We start from the raw sequence: 18,048 nt of genomic DNA, 5'->3' as shown, positions 1-18,048 counted from the left end.
CTCCTAAAACCCTTGGAATTTGTTAAGTGATGAGAGTGATAAAGGTGTTTTTTAATGTGAATTAGATGACTTTTGGACCCCACCGAAGAATGGGGGCTGGTTGCCGGGAGAACCAACCATGTGACTGGAGGGTGGGGACTTTCAGGCCACCCCTGGACCTCCAGGAAGGGGAGAAAGGAAGGAGGTTGAATCAATCACCAAGATTTAGTGATATAATCAATTATGCCTTTGTAGCAAAACCTCCATTTAAAAAAGAACATTCCAAGAGCGTCCAGTTGATGAGCAAGTGGAGGTACTGGAAGAGCACTGTGCCTTGCTCTCCTGTGTTCAAGGACACGGAAGCTCCACACGGTTCCCTCATGTCTGGGATGCATCTCTTCCACTTGGCTATTCCTGTTATATCCTTTCATAATAAAAACCAGTGGCAGAGTAAGTACAATGTTCCTCTGAGTTCTGTGAGCCACTCTGGCAAATCAATTAAAACCCAGAAGAAGGAGTACTTGGGAACCAATTGGTCAAAAACACAGGTAACAGCCTGGACTTGCGACAGATGTCTGAAGTAGGAGGTGGTGGCAGAGGCAGTCTTGTAGGGCTGAACCCTTCACCTGTGGAATCTGATGCTATCTCCAGGTAGATGGTTGTTAGAATTGAGTTGAATTGTAAGGACACCCAGTTGGTGTTCAGAGAATTGTTGGTAGTGTGGAAACCCCTTCTACCCCACTTTGGAACTGGGTCCAGGAAGCCAAAGTAGGGGCTCTAATTTCTGGAGAGTGATGAGGCCCCAGGCGGATATGCCCAGCTCTGAATCTAGTGAGCTCAGGTCACAGCAAGTCCTTGTGAATAGTTCGATAGGTATCGGTACAGGTGGGGATACGTGTGCGAAAGAAAATCTGTATTCTATTGTCTGCATATTTCCCATTATGATCTTTGAACAGCTGGATTTACAGTGTCTATATTCTTACCTAGGTCTCCCACAGCTATTTAGACATAAAAACAGTGCATGCACACACACAAACACGCATTCACACCTTTTCCTTTAGACGACTCCTTCTAAGCCTCTGTGTCTTAAATCTGTTGAATAGCACAGTCATAAATTCTACTATTCAATTTATGACCACTCTACCTTTGTTGTTATACATTGTTAAAAATTGCAGAAAAAAATCACACAAAAAATCAGTTTTATTGTAACCCTCGAAGCTGTACCACCCTTATGAAAGGGCTTCCCAGGAGGTTTCATTTGAGGAGATTTACCTGGAGCATTTCACCAAGTAGGAGTCTATTTAAGAAAGTGTTTTAAAGATTAATAAAGCCCATAAAGCTTCACCATTAAGTTTCAGTGCTGGTTGATTTTATTGGATTGGATTTTTGTGGTCCCTCTTGCAAGGCAAATTTATCTTCAGAGGCTTCTGAAACATGACAGCGAATATAATTAGCAGGATCCAAACACTGCTCCCAGGGGCATACTTTGGGTCCCACGGGGCACTGGGCACTTCATGAGTGAACATTGCGGCTATTTCTCTGAGGTTATTTCCAGTTGAGTCTCAGCCCAGGAAGGGCCCGGGTCTGGAAGACGTGGTTGCAGATAAAGTTAATGTCCCTTATAGTTCTCCTCAACCCCCAAGCAGATACACATGGCACATATCTGGGATTTGTTTGCTTGTTTTTTATTAAGAAATAGTTCACATACCATTAAAATTCACCCTTTGAAAGTATATTATCCGGTTATTACTATATTCATAAAGTTGTGCGCTCATCACCAGTTTCTAAATCGAAAATGTTTTGTCACTTTCACTCCCCCCTCCCCTTATAGCCTGGCAACCCCTAATCTATTTTTTGCCTTAAAAAAAAAAATCTTTCAATATCTTTTTTGGCCTTTAAGTTTTTTATTATTCTTGTTTATTATAGTTGTCCCAATTTTACCCCTTTGTTCTCCTCCATCCCTGCCCCTGCTCCCACAGTCAACCCCCACCCTGTCGTCCATGTCCGTGGGTCATTCATACATGTTCTTTCACTAGTCCCTTCCCCTCCTTCCACCATTCTCCCCTCCCAGCTCCCCTCTGGCAGCTGGCAGTCTGTTCTGTGTTTCCATGTCTCTGGTTCAGTTTTGCTCGTTAGTTTATTTTGTTTATTATATTCCTTATATAAATGAGACCATATGGTATTTGTCTTTCACTGCCTGGCTTATTTCACTTAGCATAATAGTCTCCAGTTCCATCTATGCTGTCGCAAAAGGTAGAAATTCCTTCTTTCTTTTTCCTGTGTCGTATTCCATGGTGTAAATGTGCCACAGCATTTTAATGCATTCATCTACCGATGGGCACTTAGGCTGTTTCTGGCACTCGGCTATTGTAAATTGTGCTGCTATGAACATTGGGGTGCATAGGTTCTTTTGAATTGGTGTTTCGGGATTCTTAGGGTATGTCTCAGCAATGGAATCACTGGGTCAAAAGGAAGGTCCATTTTTAATTTTGGGGGGTAATTCCATACTCTTTTCTAGTGGCTGAACCAGTCTGCATTCCCATCAACAGTGCACTAGGGTTCCTTTTTCTCCACATCCTCACAAGCACTTGTTTGTTGATTTTTAAATGATATGCATTCTGACAGGTATGAGATTATATCTCATTGTGGTTTTAATTCACATCTCTCTGATGGCTAATGGTGCTGAGCAGTTTTTCATATGTCTGTGGGCCCTCTGTGTGTCCTCCTTGGAGAAGTGTCTGTTGTTTATTTTTAACATGAACAACATTACCCTGTAAACACTCTGTGGCTTGCTTTTCACTGAATGATATAGTTTAAACATTTAAAAAAATTTGTTCTTACAAGTCAGTTTCATATTTTTAAATTCCTGCATTATCTTTTATGGTTTATATTCCTCTGTTGATAGATATTTGGTTTGTTTCTATTTTTCCCTTTTGTTAATCGTGCCTTAATGTATATTCCTGTATTTAGTGGACACTCTTTTGTGCCTGTCTTTCACAAGTTCTCTGACATATACTTAACAATGTAATCGCTGAGTCACAGGTTATCAGCATTTTAGTAGATACCAGTAGATTCCAGAACATATTGTTAGCCTAACCCTAAACATCAGGCCTCAGCCTTTGTTGCCATTGACCAAGCCAATAGATCTGGCTTCTCCTTAACTTGTAGTATCACTGAAGTGTATTGCTTACTGTAAGAGTAGTGATGGCTTGACATTATTGAACAGCCACAGTGCTTGCCTCACTTGAGAGAGAAAGAGAGGAAGAGAGAATATCTTATATAGAGAAACCCAGAGGAAAACATCTTACATGTCCTGGAATTCTCCTGTACTGATATGTGTCTTCCCAGCTCTTGATGGAAGGAAGCTTCTCATAGGTGTCACTCCATAAAATGCCTTGGGGTTGTTATCTTTAGGTGCAAACCAGGTGTTATATATGCTGTCAAAATGGTGTTTGGTCGTATCAGCACACCACAGAAGAATGGGAACTCCTTCTGGTGCCCTGAAGACGCTCTTGAGATCTGTTATATCCATACTCATCCCTTCAGTTCTCGTCCCTTAGCAGTTTCCTAAGCATGCACATTCTGATACCCAGGGTTTTGTACCCTTTATTCTGTATGTGTTGTTTTCTTAACCATCATGTGCTTGCACATATATTTTTTACAAGACTTGGTTCATGCAGCCCATCTCTGGGAATCTTTTGCCCCCGTGGGCTAGGAGAGACCCCATTTTCTTAGTGCTCACAGTGACTGTGCTGCACCCTCTGCCCCCTGTCGTGGCATGACACATACTACATTATATCCTGTGACACACACATGTGCAAACATGCATGCCCTTGTCCACTGGACAATGACTTCATGAAAATAGAGATCCTGTTATTTCTACTTCACTTCCCTGGGTGAACAGTCTCTTTAGAACCCTGGCAGCTATGGGCAGAGAGCATGGTGTTTAGGAGCAGACTTTATGGAGACAGGACTTTGGGTCCAATCTCTAGCCATTCACTAGTCCTATAAACTTGGCCCATCTATGGGGATGACCTGGGTTTATTTTCCCAACTATAAAATGGGCCAGCCTCATAAGGTAGCTGGGAAGATAATCCAGTCATACTTAGCAAAGGTCCTGGGACTTAGTAGGGGCCCAATAAATGATGGAAAACAGAGAATTAGGGCACTTTAAAAAAAAGATTTTATTTATTAATTTTTTAGAGAGAGAGAGAAAGAGAGGGAGAGAAGCATCAAGGAGTGATTGCCCCTCATGTGTCCTCCCACTGGGGGCATGGCTTGCAACCCAGGTATGTGCCCTAGCCTGGGAATCAGACTGGCAACCCTTTGGTGCACAGGCTACACTCAACCTCTGAGCCACACTGGCCAGAGTGAACTAGGGTACTCTTAAAGACATCTATGTAACAATGCCATTGCGGAGTCAAAGGGTGTCAGCGTTTTACAAGTTAAGAAGCAGCTAGATCTAGGCGCTCTGCAGCGAATGGGAGAGAGAAGCCCCAGGAAGAAGCCCTCTTTTCCTATGTGGGGTCACGTGTCTTCATGTCCTGAAGGCTCTGTGACTGTCCGGCCTGTTTCAGGTGCGGAGTCCTGGCTTCCCCACCCACATGGCCCCGTGCAACCCTGTGAGGTTGTACCTGCCTGTTACAGCTCTCAGCACCAATCCTGTAGGATCAACACCCCTTCCTGAAGCCATCACCATCAATCGTGAATGCAGTAAAAGTACGGATAACGCCCAGGGTTTTAATCTTATTTTTGATGATATTGAAGCACAGCATCTCTCCATTCTCACTTAGTGAAAGTCTGAACAATGTTTGTCATGGCTTTGAAGAGCTTTCTCTGGACCAGCAAACCCTGAGACTCCGCCCTCTTTTCCTGGGAGGGCATGTGGACTGCAGATTGGCCAGTTCCCCCAGCTGGCCTTCAACCTATCATGAAAGTAAATGGTCATTAAAGATATTAAAATATCACTGGGGTTAAGAGATTCATGTTAATGATAGGACTTGGATTAATAGTTATGTTTTCATACAGCACTTGATTATTTCTAACAAATTTAGAAAATTATCTCCCATTTTATGCTTGTTGTCTCCTTCTTTTCAGAAATATAAGCAGTGATTCTATTTTGCCAGAGGGTTTAAACCTGTTTTCTCCAGCCCTGGCCAGTGGCGCAGTTAGCTGGAGTGTTGTGCCGTATACCAAAAGGTTGTAGGTTCAATTCCTGGTCAGGGCACGTGCCTAGGTTACAGGCTCTACACCCAGTTGGGGTGTGAGTGGGGTGGAGGGGCCAACCGATTGATGTTCCTTTCTTTCCCTTCCTCTCTGTCAAAAATCAATGAACATATTCTCAGGTGAGAATTTTTTTAAAAATTAAAATTTATATGTGAGCATTTCCTATAACATGAACCTATTTTTTCTAAGTCTCTCCGCTCCTACATTTGTGTAAATATCTCCAGTAGGAATGTTTATTTTTTTTACAGAAAGACTTTCTGAAAGGTTCTCAGAAAATATTTTATGATCAGCATTTTTTATGTTGCCTACATGGCTACGTAAATAATCTCAGCCTTTTCTCCTCCAGAACTCTTACAACTTAACATGTCTTCAAAAAATGTGAATGAGGCTACAAGATAATGCTGCCTCAAAAAGCATTTCTGTGCTTTGGGCAGGAACTGTGAGGGCAAAGCTGAGAACGTGCGTGCTCAGCCTGGTGACAATGTAAAGGAGGTTTATACGCAAAACCGTCCCACAAATGCACCACACTTCGGAGGAGGAAAGCAATTTGGTGAAGTGAAAGATGTTAAATGTTTTAATTTTCTCCTGTGCCAGTACAATCTTGTAAAACAAGGTGACATATTACATTTTCTATACTATAAGGGCTGCAAGAGCCTGTCAACATTTTCATTATGAACTCTATTCTCAGAGCTTTATAAGTCAGCTTTAAGAATTCGCTCTGGCCTGACATTTGAAGTGCAAGGTCCTACCTGGGGAACATGTGTTTCACATGTTTTAAAAATTATGAGTTTATCCATTTCTCAGTTTGTAGTAAGTAACCTTTCCGTACTGTTTCACTTGGCATTCTGTGTCTCAGCAATTACAGGCAGAAGGCTTACATGTGGAAGGTCGATGGTGGGGGGACCTACAAATGTGGTCGGCACAGGTCAGGGCTGGCAATTGTTGTTATTATGACTCAAGTTCAGACTAATTACTCAGCTCATCATACAAAAAGCAGAAAGAATTCTACTGCGCTGTACTCAACATTTGACATTAGACTCTCCGCTACCCAAGGAGTGCACTCTGCCAAACCTCTGCAGGCAGGTCCCTGATTGATTGGAGAATTCTTAGTCTCCAGACTGTTTATTTTACATTTGTATTATTTTCTGGATGGTGTAAGACTTTTTCCTTAAGCTTCATGACACGCATTCTAATTTTGCTGGCTTTTTGTTAAGTCTTCTTTGTGATCTGGTGTGTATGTGCGCCTGTGTGTTTTCTTGCTATCATATTTAGCCCTCAGTAGGTTTTCAGTCAATATTATTTAACAATGCAGACATCCTTTTTGCACTTGGAAATGTCTGCAGTTGTCTCTGAAAGAATTGCTTTTTGGGAAGTAACTGGAAAAGAGGGAAGCAGAAGAGATGACTACATGCATGTTGCCTTTCGGTCATCAGGCAAATGTTTTGAGGACTAACTACTTAGTATTGCTTTGCCAAAAGAATAAACATGGGCTATTTGGAAACAATTGGAGTACCCTCAATAAAAGGTGTGGTACCAAGCCTTCGGTTCTAGACTGTTGCAGAAAATTCTAGGAGATCCCCACTTTTTGGTATATATTCAACATTATATCTATTCTGCTTGATTGTGTTATATTTTTATGCAGCTATGAGATTCATGTTAAAGTGTGAGAAGCACCCCGAGTCTAATTCTAACGCTTGTGTTGGTTGTGTGAGGACAGACTTTGTGCCAGTTATCTAAAAACACTATTTCTATCCCTCACAACCACGCTGCACGCAACGGCCTTCCTGCAGGAGGAAGCTGAGGAACACACAGTTGAATTAATTTGTCTCCACCACTAAGCTAAGAGTGCCCACGACAAGGTTAGAATCCAGGTCTTTCGGACCACGAACCACAGTCCCCTGATCTTTCCTTTCTGCCATCGCGCTCTCTTCACGTGGACAAAGACATCCGTCTCCATCTAACTTTTCTCTCCGAATCATGCTGTGCCTAACTCTGTAAGTGGATTGCGTTTTCCAATGGAAAATGTTAGGATACGAAGACTGGTCCTCCGATTAAAGGAAAAAAGAAAAGGAAGGGACCGAAGGACTTGAAGCGGTCTGAGATTAAACAAGGAACCTGATTTCCTTTTCGGTTCCCCTCACCTCATCATCATCTCTTTCCCCCTTCTTCCTGTCAGGCCCATTGCAATGAATGGCATCCGATCCATCGCACTGTCCAAGCCACGAATCTGGGCGATGCAATTTCTCTCGTGTGCAGTCCCCCACTTCCGCCACATTCTGATCTCAATTCTAAATCTCATTCTAATTCTAAAACACCAAGCTGTCTCCAGTCTCGGTACAAAATATTTTTCTCCTTTTATTTATTTTTTAAAGCATTTTATTGTTCAATTACCACTGCCTGCATTTTCCCCCATCACTCCCCCTCAGCCAAACCCACCTCCCTCCCTTGCTTCCACCCTCCCCCTTGGTTTTGTCCATGTGTCCTTTATTCTCCTTTTAAATGGACCTATTTATTAGACCACTTTTAAGTTCTCAGCAAATCTGAGCAGAAGATGCAGAGAGTTTCCACGTGCTCCCCTCACCCACACACGCGCAGCCTCCCGCAGGGCTAATGTCCTGCATCAGAGAGACAGATGTGTTGTAACCGACGAGTCTGCACCAACAACCATCATCACCCCAAATCCCTAGTTTACCTTAGAGTTTGCTCTTGGTGTACACTCTGTGAGCTTTGGCAAGGGTGTAGTAAAATGTGGAGCCCCTGCGACCATTGATCCTCTTTACCGTCTCTTTCTGTTTACTTTTTCTAGAATCCCATATCATTGGAATCATACAGTATGTAGACATTTTTTAGAAATTTTTCTTTTTTTTTCTTTGTTTTCAGATTTATTTATTTATTTCTAGAGAGGGAAGGGAGGGAGAAAGAGAGAGAGAGAGAAACATGAATGTGCGGTTGTTAGGGGCTGTGGCCTGCAACCCAGGCATGTACCCTGACTGGGAATCAAACCTGCAACACTTTGGTTCGCAGCCCGCGCTCAATCCACTGAGCTACGCCAGCCAGGACAGTATGTAGACTTTTGAGGCAGGCTTCTTTCACTTAGTAATATGCCTCTAACATTCCTCCATGTCCTTTCATGGATTAATAGCTTATTTCTTTTTAGCTCTAAATGGTATTTGTTGTCTGGCTATGCCACTGTTCATGTACCCATTTACATACTAAGGACATCTTAGTTGCTTGTAAGTTTTGTTGATTATTAATATAGCTGCCACATACACCCATGTGCAGATTTTTGTACAGAATTAATTTCTTCTGTTCATCTGGGTAAATACCAACAAATGTAATTGCCAGATTGTATGGTAAGAGTATGTTTACTTTTATAAGAAACTGCCAAACTGCCCTGGCTGGCATACCTCAGTGGATTGAGCGTGGGCCTGTGAACCAAAAGTCTGCCGATTGGATTCCCAGTCTAGAGCACAAGCCTGGGTTTCAGGCCAGGTCCCCAGTAAGGGGGTGCATGAGAGGCAACCACACATTGATGTTTCTTTCCCTCTCTTTTTCCCTCCCTTCCCCTTTCTAAAAGTAAATGAATAAAATCTTAAAAAAGAAATTGCCAAACTATCCTCCAAAGTGACTGTACAGTTATGCATTCCTATCAAAAATGAATAAGTGTTCTTGTTGCTTCACATTCTTCCCAGCAGTATACTAGATTTTGGTGTCATTGTTCCAGATTTTGGCCATTTGAAGAGAAGTGTAGTGTTATGTCATTGTTGATTCCATTTGCGGTTCCCTGATGACATGTGATATGGAGCATCTTCTCATATGCTTACTTGTCATCTGTGTCTCTTTTTTGGTGAGGTGTCATTGGCTCTTTAGCCCATTTTTTAAAATTGAGATATAATTGACATATAACATTATATTAATTTTAGATGTGCAACGTAATGATTTGATATATATGTGTACTGAGAAATGCTTACCACAGTGAATTTAATTAACATCCAACACCACATAGTGCTAATTTTTTTCTCGTGATGAAAACTTTTAACATCTATTCTTAGTAAGATGCAATACAGAATTGTTCATCATAGTCACCATTATATCCCTAGGACTTATTTATCCTAAAACTAAAATTTTGTATGTTTTGGTCATTTTCACCCACCTTGCTCCCTCCTCTTTTGCTGCCTTTGGCAACCATCATTTTTTCCCCTGCATTCATTCATTCATTCATTCATTTGATTCTGTATATGAGTGAAATTTTGCCCAGCCTTTAATCAATTTATTTTCTTATTTTACAGTTGTAAGGGGTTTTTTTGTACATTTTGAATGACAATCCTTTATCACACATATGTACTTTGCAAATATTTTATCCCAGTTTGTGGTCTGTCATTCTCCTGACAAAGTACCTTTCACAGAGCAGAAGTTTTTAATTTTAATGAGGTCCAGCTTATCAATTATTCTTTTCACGGATCATGCCTTAGGTATTATATCTAAAGAGTCATCACCACATCCAAGGGCATTTGGATTTTCTCCTATGCTATCTTCTGAAAGTTGTATAATTTTGTGTTTGGCATTTAGATCTGTGATCTGTTTTGAGGTACTTTTTTTTGTGTGGGGTGAAACGTACATGTAGATTTCTTCCCATGTACTTGCCCAGCTGTTGCAGCAGCATCATTTGCTGTGACTATACTACCTTGTCTTCATACGTTCATCTTTGTCAGAGATCAGCTCTCTATATCTACAACCATGTGTCCTTGTGTTTGTCTCTTTCCATGGCTGCTGGCATCATCCAAACAGGGGCTGTAGTTATCCTGTGACTGACTGTGCTGTAAGTCTAGTAACTAGCTTGCAATCTATTTCACACACTGAGGCCAAAGTTCTGAAAAACATTATTTGAAGTTGCGGTTGCTTTGGCAGCACATCCACTAAAACTGGAACGATACAGAGAAGATTAGCATGGCCCCTGAGCAAGGATGACATGCACATTGTGAAGAGTTCCTCATTTTTTTTGAAAGAAGAAACATACAACAGCAACAATTTGGAAGTTGTTTAATGGTTTCCCACTGTTCTTGGATTCAAATCTGAACCTTCTGATGACCTAAGAGCTCTGCCTAGTCTGGCCTTCTTCTTTGATCCCGTTCCCCTGTCTCCCCTCTCCTCCTCCAATGCCCAGTTCTTTCTGACCAGTTTCCTCACAGTGCCCCAGCCACACAGACATCTCCCCTTCTCTGAGCATGCCGTGCCCCCTCCCACATCAAGACCGGGAGTATGGAGCAGCCTCCTAGACACCCTTATCCCAGTACTCCACAGTTAAGCTCATTCCTATTCATTCTTCGAGATCTAATCAGATGTCACTTTTTCTGGGATGTCCGTGGATACTTTTTAGGTCTCGCTGCATTAAGTGTTTTTTATCGCAATCACAGATTATAATATTATTATTATTTCTTTAGCATCTTTAGATTTCTTTATAATTTAAGCTTCATGGATGCAGGGGAAACTGTATCTGTCATATTCCCTGATGTATGCACGGTGGGCACAGTATTACAGCATCCTAGTGTGCTTGCAGGGTCATGGGCAGTAACTGACCTTGAACGGTCAGTGAGCAGTGAGAACAGAAGTGCAGAACTGGATACTGAGGCGTAAACCCCTGATTCCTGGATTATAATTCCAGGACTTCTCTGTTTATCTGGGAGCCAAGTAATCAAATTATGAGCCAAAAGACTTTAGTTCTCAGTGCACAGAACCAACCCAGACAGTGGGGATTTCGCGAGTCACAGGATCTTGGATTTTGAAAAAAATAAAAGTCTGCATGTAGTAGCCACGACTTTTTATAATGGTATTAAACTCAGAGCATTAAAGGATTCAGAGTTCATCTTCCTTCCACATCCTTTGTTCGGTTTTCTGCAGACAGTCCCTGGAAGGTAGGGTAGCCAGTGGGCCTGACTAATCAAGGTCATGTGGGAAGAGCTGAGTGCAGGGTGACCCCACATCAGAGCCGGCGCATGCGCACAAACTTCGTGCAAACCTTGAAGGAGGGTGAGGTGGAGAGCACATGTTGTTGTTGTTTCTTTTTTAATGCAGTGCGGAAAAATTCTCATTCACATAAAATGAATTCAGTATTTAAAATATTGAATAAATCGACAGTTATTTTTCAATTCTATTCCATTTAAAAAATTAGTTATTTATCAAGTTACAAAGGAATATGCCCAAACCCCTGGTTAGCTGACATTGCTGATTTCTCTAGTGCCTCTCCCTTCAACAGCCACCAGGCTGCTTGCAGAAGCTGGATGTAGTCACCCTTTTCTACTCTGCCCTGCAGGGTAGACAGAGCAGCTGGATACTTGCTCTACATAGGAACACTAGTGAGTCGGTGTCCAGAGCCCAAGGTCATTTTGGAGCATTTTATTTTCACTAATATGGGGCTATAGATGGAGACATTGTACCAGAGAGGTCTCCAAGGGAGTTTTCTGTGCTGTTTTATCTATCTGAGGGAGGTGGGGATTTCTTCAATATCAAAAGCCTCTTGTAACATCAAACTATTTTCCCTCTCTCTCTCTCTCTCTCTCTCACTCTCTCACTCTCACTCTCTCTCATCATCCCTCTCCTGTTTTAATTGATCCCCCAGTGTAGTACTTTTCAAATTTGGTGTGTGTCAGACTCTCCTGGAGGAACTTGCTAAGAACACAAGGCATCGATGTACTTCAGGGAGGCTGTTTTCTTGACTGGCCCCCCAGGTGGTTCTAATATCTACCAATGTTTACTAGGTATATGGTGTCAAGTCTATGCACAATAGCACCAGCACTGTTAGTTCACGGCCCTGCCCCCTTTTATGTTTATCATGTAGTCATTGACTCTGGTACCTTCTTTTTACTTGCTATAGTTGAATGCTGTTTGATTATTGGAAGCTATTATCTATCAGATCCTCTTTATTAAAATATAATGACAAACACTTAGGTAAATGGTGATTTTATCAATTCATACTGAACACTTCTTGGTCTAAGAAAATCATGGTTAACAGTTATTCTTTCAAAAATATTCCATTGTTCCCTGATTAAAAACAGCCAGTAACCCGTGAATATCAGGAGAGTAATAGCAGGAGGTGTATGTATGTGCATTGTGGGGCACAAGCAATTTGTCTTTGAAAAAGCCTGATTAAATGCGTCTCTGTGGATTGCCGTGGTTTATGACAGAAGTGATGTGAAGATTTGTGTTAGAGGTTTAATAATTTTTAGAGTTGAAATTTTATTCTGCTTTTGTTTCCTTCCCTGTGGCTGATAGTTAATGTGTATGGTACTACATCAAAGAAACTTCCATGGGAGTTCCTAATTAGAATACTATAATGCAATGGGCAGAAGCAGGTCTCCAGGGTGAGTGGCAGAGCTGGCTGTATTCTCTGTTTAAAGAGATAAGGGCTCAGATTATATAAGAACCTCTCTTCAAGAAGGATTCTGTCCAGTGGAGCATATGATCGATCACAGTGTTTTTGTGCTTGTTTTGTTTGTTTGTTTGTTTGTCTCTTTGTGTGTTTGTTTATTCTTTATAGTAAAGTCTGAGTGGAAATGGAAACACCCCAAGGAATGATTTAGCATCTTATTTCAAATTTCTTGCCTCTCACGTTTAAATCATTGTGGCACGGTACACATGTAGCTCTGTCTTGCTTCTCCTGGAGATTTCTTGCTTCGGTACACATTCAAGTGTATGCAAATATTTTCATTGTCAAGAAAATGAAGTTTGCAAATTGGTCAGTTGCCTGGTGTTCAGAGTGTTATGGATGTAATTCCTTGAAGGTGGATTGACTGCATGGTTTTTGGATAGCATGCCATGATACCGTGAACCTTTTATACTTGTAATGGGGATCTCATCCCCACCACTTCCTACAGACACTGCTGTAAAGAATGCTAGCACTTGGGAAACCTTTGCAAAAGGAAATTACAATTTCAGTGGAAGAGCCTGGATTTAAGATCATTAGATCCCAGAAACCTATAACTTCTGTGTTCAAGTATATGGTTTCAGTTGGTTAAACATCTGAAACTGAGATCCTGGTCTTCCAACTTGGAAGGTTATTGAAAGTTCTTAATGTTGGTAATTTTTATCTTACTTTATCAACACATGACTTTAATTTTGTGATCTGAATGTCAGTTAAGTTAATATCCAAAAGGGGTCTATCCTTATATTTTATCTTTAACTATAAATTCCATTTTAAGATGATATAGTCACCGAATATATTTATTTGTCTACACAACAACACTGTAGGCACTGATAAAAAAGTTTATAAGAATTGAAAGGTACAACCCCCCCCCAAATAAAGAAAAAATAGATGGGGACATATATAGACAAGAGATTGCAGGAGAAAACAGGAGTCAGGTCCAGGAGGAGAGGGTCCATACAGTCCCGGAGACCAGAAGGCTGAAATCAAGGCATCAGCAGCACCCCGCTGCTCTGGGGGCCGTCGGGGAGAGTCAGTCTTCCGTCTTTCCAGTTTCTGTTGGCCTCAGTCACTGCTTGGTCTGTGGCTGTATTGCTCCGGTGTCTGCCTTCGTAGTCACATTGCTTCCTCCCCCTCTGGGTGTCTTCTTCTCTGTATGTCTGTCTCAAAAGCCTCTCTACATCCCTCTTGTGAGAACACTTATCATTAAAATGGGTAATCCAAAGACGATCTCGAGATCCTTAACTGCATCTACAAATACCTTCTCTCTTTTTTAATAAAGCAGCCTTTACAGGTTCTATGGCTTAGGATATAGATATATCTTTTTTGAGAGTGGACAGAGGGGATAAAGCCCTCAATAAGTAGCAGAGAGTGGATACAAAGGGGGAGGAAACGATGAGAGAATACCCCAGAAGGACTTCTGTGTACTGACCCAGAGATCAGCCAGGCCAGGCCTGTAGCAGAAGAGGGCCTAGGTGGCAGGTCTTCAGGAAAAAGAGACTTGATAGATTTGTTGGAGTATTTGAGGGCGAAAATAAGGTCATTATAAGTACAAACATTTTTAAAGAACGTTATAAGTTCATTATAAGTACAAACATATTTTTAAAAGAAAAAAAGAAATGTGAGTGCTTAGACAAATTAAAAGCTAGACCAGATAAAAGGTAATTATGAACTACTTGGCCCATCAGTGAACAATATTTACATAATTTTGAAAATGTAAAGTGCATATTAATTTTGACCTTTTTCAAATCAAATTATAAATAATACACATGGTGTTATTAAATTTATCCTGAAAAGGTCAAGTATGTATTTTAGATGTGTCTGTTTTGTAGATACAAAAGTATAGATTTTATCTACTTTAGATACTTTTTAGATAAAAACATATCCTTTTAGGGAGAAAGTAAATGATAAAAAGGAAAAGAATGCTAAAAACAATGGATACAGGTAGGAATAGTCTCCTTACAACTATGTGGTTAGAAAGTATTATCTGTCATTGAAAGAAGAAATAAAGAATTATGGGTATTATATTACTTAAAATGTTCATTGGCAACTGATATAGAAAATTCCAAAATGGAGGGTGGCATAAGTGAGCTAAAACTTCATCTGTCATTATAAGAAGTCAATAAATAGTGTCTGAAGTGAGTAGATCAAGAAACAAATGCACAATTAAGAGATGTGAAGGAAGGTACAAGTGGAGTTTTTAAAAGTACCCTGTGGGGAGTGAGACTAGGGCATAGAACAGTAAGCCTTTTCTTAGGTGTTTTAAACATGTGCCTTTAATAGATCAAAGAACAGTAAAAGATACTAACTTGTCCTCTATTCTGTGGATTAAAAGTGTCTTTTGATACATCAAGAGATGTCTTTTAATAAGTAGAATTTTAAATTTTTTACTCATTTTAATTTTGCATTGTCTGTTTCACTACTTCTCAAATTCTGTGGACCATTCAACTTTTTTTCCAGGCATTGGGTGACACTTGAGTAACTGTCAATGAAATGAATGAGTATAAAAATAAACAAAAATAAAGACGCTCCAAATACAGTTTTTAAGTTAGACTTAGTAGACAAAATTTCCATTTAAAATGTTTATAGAAGTCTCTAACAGCTTTCTTTTGATGTGCTTACCTGCCATGTTGCACATCGGTACCAGAGAGTCTGCAGACAGAACAGCTGCAAGTGGCAGACTTTGAGCAATGAACCCGTTTTACCTGTTTTCCCCCTTTGTTCTCCTTGCTTTCCTTTTCCTCCCTCCCTCTTTCCTTTCCTTCCTTCCCTCCTCAGTGTTGCCTTTTCCTGTTGTCTGGGATGGGGAAGCTGTCCCCTTTCCCTTTTAGTTTTTCTAGCTGGTAGAATAATTAAAATGACATGAGGCAGATTCAGAGGAGAATATCATGTTTTAATACGTGTACATGGAGGATTTGCATAAGCATGAAAATTCCAGAGACAATACAGCAAGGTGAGGAATGTATGTCATTCTGGACTACAGAGGGGAAGTAGGGGTCCATAACTTCAAAGGGAATTAAGGAGAAGTCACAAGGGGATGAAAATGGTCAATGTTTGGTGGACAAATATTTGCTGGGCCATCTTGAAACAATGGGACACAGACAAGACTTGGATCAAATCGGCTGTGGTAGGCTGCTCCCTGTCTACCAGACATAGCTTAGATTAAACCATAGTCTTCTGTGATGATATTTCCCTCCCTGGAGCAGGCTCTGTCTCTGAAATTCTTTTAGGCAGTAATGGGGAAGGACAAACTCTCTTCCTGAGCCTTCTCAGCCTGCGTTGCTTCAGCTTGAAATAATCTGCATGCCACAGTGGAATATCCTCGTTTTGAACCCCCACACTGTCTTAAGAAATCCTCTCCTACCCCAAGATTGTCGAGATGTTCTGTTTTATTGTCATCTAAAGGTTTTATCGTTTTTACTTTCCACACTTAGGCACTGAGTACACCTGACTGCTATATGTGGTGGGAGATAAGATCTTGATTGTATTTTTCCCTTGTCAATATCCCTTGCAATTTCTCCCTTGTCAGTTGTCCTCTGGCCATCACAGGACCATTGCTTTCCCACTGCTTTGCAGGGCCATGAAGTACATACCTTGTCAAATATCAAGGGCCTATTAACACAGGCGTTGTTTCTGGGCTCTGAATCCTGTGTCCGGGTTCTATATGTTGATATCTGCCCTAGCGTCAATAACAGTATAGTAATCAATTTGATTCCTGTAGCAGTAAAATAATTCAGTGTTTTCAGGAGCATAACTTCCTATTCTGTTCTTTGTTTAAGTATATCTTGACTTTCGTTGGGCCCTTTGTGTTTCCATAAAACTTTAATTGACTTTGATGTTTCTTCAAGAAACCCTTTGAATGGAATTGCATTAAATTATAAATGTTTGGGGGAGAAATCCTTTTTATAGTTTACATTTACATGTTTATATCTTTACAGTTGTAGTCTTCTCTATCTATGAATATGATTTATTTATTTTTTTCATTTTGGTCTTTAAAGTTCTGTTTTGAATTCTGTTTAATCATAGAGGTCTTTCATAATTTTTCCTGTGGATATTCCCAGCACATGATATTATTAGTCCCCGATATTTTAAATAGTAGTTTTATTGCCCTGGCTGGTGTGGCTCGGTGGATTGAGTGCTTGGCCAGCAAATCAAAGGGTCCCCAGTTTGATTCCCAGTCAGGGCACTTGCCTGAGTTGCGGGCCAGGTCCCCAGTTGGGGGCATGCAAGAGGCAACCACACATTGAGGTTTCTCTCTGTCTCTGTCTCCCTCCCTTCTCCTCTCTCTAAAAATAAATTAAAAATTAAAAAATCTTTAAAAAATAGTAATTTTAATTTTATTTCTTATCTGTTTTTTTTTTTTTTTTTTTTTTTTTTTATATATGACACAATAGATAGATAGACTCCAGGAACCTGGCTCAATTTTTTTGATTTCTACTAACTCAGCTTGATATTCTTTGGGACTTTACAATTTGAAAATTTTTACATTTTATGATCATCTTATAAAAAATGATTAGTGAACATTATTTGTTAGACAACATCTTTCAAACTACATGGTCTATAGAATAAACTACATAAGGACATATTTCCCAGGTGTTAAGATGGGATCCACAAAACTCTGCTTTGACCTTAGTGAATACAAGTCATTGTAGAGCATTGAATTTTATAGTCAGTATTTATCGAATACCTATTTTATTTTATTTTATTTTTAATTGTTGTTCAAGTACAGTTTTCTGTCTTTTATTCCCACCCCAGCCCACCTCCCAGCCCTCCTCACCTCCCTCCCATTTCCACCCCCCTAGTTATTGTCCATGTGTCCTTTATACTTGTTCCTGTAAACCCCTCTCCTTTTCCCTTGAAATTCCCTCCCCTCTCCCCTCTGGCCACTGTCAGCCTGTTCTCTATTTCAGTGTCTTTGGTTATATTTTGCTTGTTTGTGTGTTTTGTTGATTAGGGTCCACTTAAAGGTGAGATCATATGGTATTTGTCTTTCACCGCCTGGCTTGTTTCGCTTAGCATAATGCTTTCCAGTTCCATCCATGCTGTTGCAAAGGGTAGGAGCTCCTTCTTTCTTTCTGCTGCATAGAATTCCATGGTGTAAATGTACCATAGTTTTTTGATCCATTCATTTGCTGATGGGCACCTAGGTTGCTTCCAGCACTTGGCTATTATAAATTGTGCTGCTGTGAATATTGGGGTGCATAGGCTCTTTTGGATTGTGGATTCAGGGTTCCTAGGGCATAATCCTAGCAGTGGAATTTTATACGTGTCAGACTGACTACACTGAGGGGGCACCTCCCTTCAAGGAAGTGCACTGCGGCAGGAAGGACGAAGGAGCATTTCTAACGCTGTCCTTAGGCAGAAGCCACAGTTTCCTTGTTCACCTGGCACGTGTCCCCCAAGCTCCGGTGTCCTTTCCATTCTTG

At 40.7% G+C, this 18,048-nt stretch overlaps 1 protein-coding gene and 1 non-coding gene across 2 annotated transcripts in view; both read left to right on the top strand.

Annotated features, from left to right (window-relative positions):
• The window catches only part of DCC (DCC netrin 1 receptor), a 1,018,954-nt gene that overhangs the window by 378,308 nt on the left and 622,598 nt on the right, over window positions 1–18,048 (top strand). The gene's annotated exons all lie outside the window — the stretch shown is intronic.
• On the top strand, window positions 10,102–10,203 carry LOC114507112. Its single transcript, XR_003685390.1, has one exon. It is a non-coding gene; the product is annotated as a U6 spliceosomal RNA (small nuclear RNA).

The sequence above is a fragment of the Phyllostomus discolor genome, chromosome 9 (genome assembly GCF_004126475.2).
Source record: "Phyllostomus discolor isolate MPI-MPIP mPhyDis1 chromosome 9, mPhyDis1.pri.v3, whole genome shotgun sequence".
Classification (NCBI taxonomy): Eukaryota; Metazoa; Chordata; class Mammalia; order Chiroptera; family Phyllostomidae; genus Phyllostomus; species Phyllostomus discolor.
The sequence above is the reverse complement of the archived record's forward strand: the minus strand, read 5'-3'. Positions and strand labels throughout refer to the sequence as shown.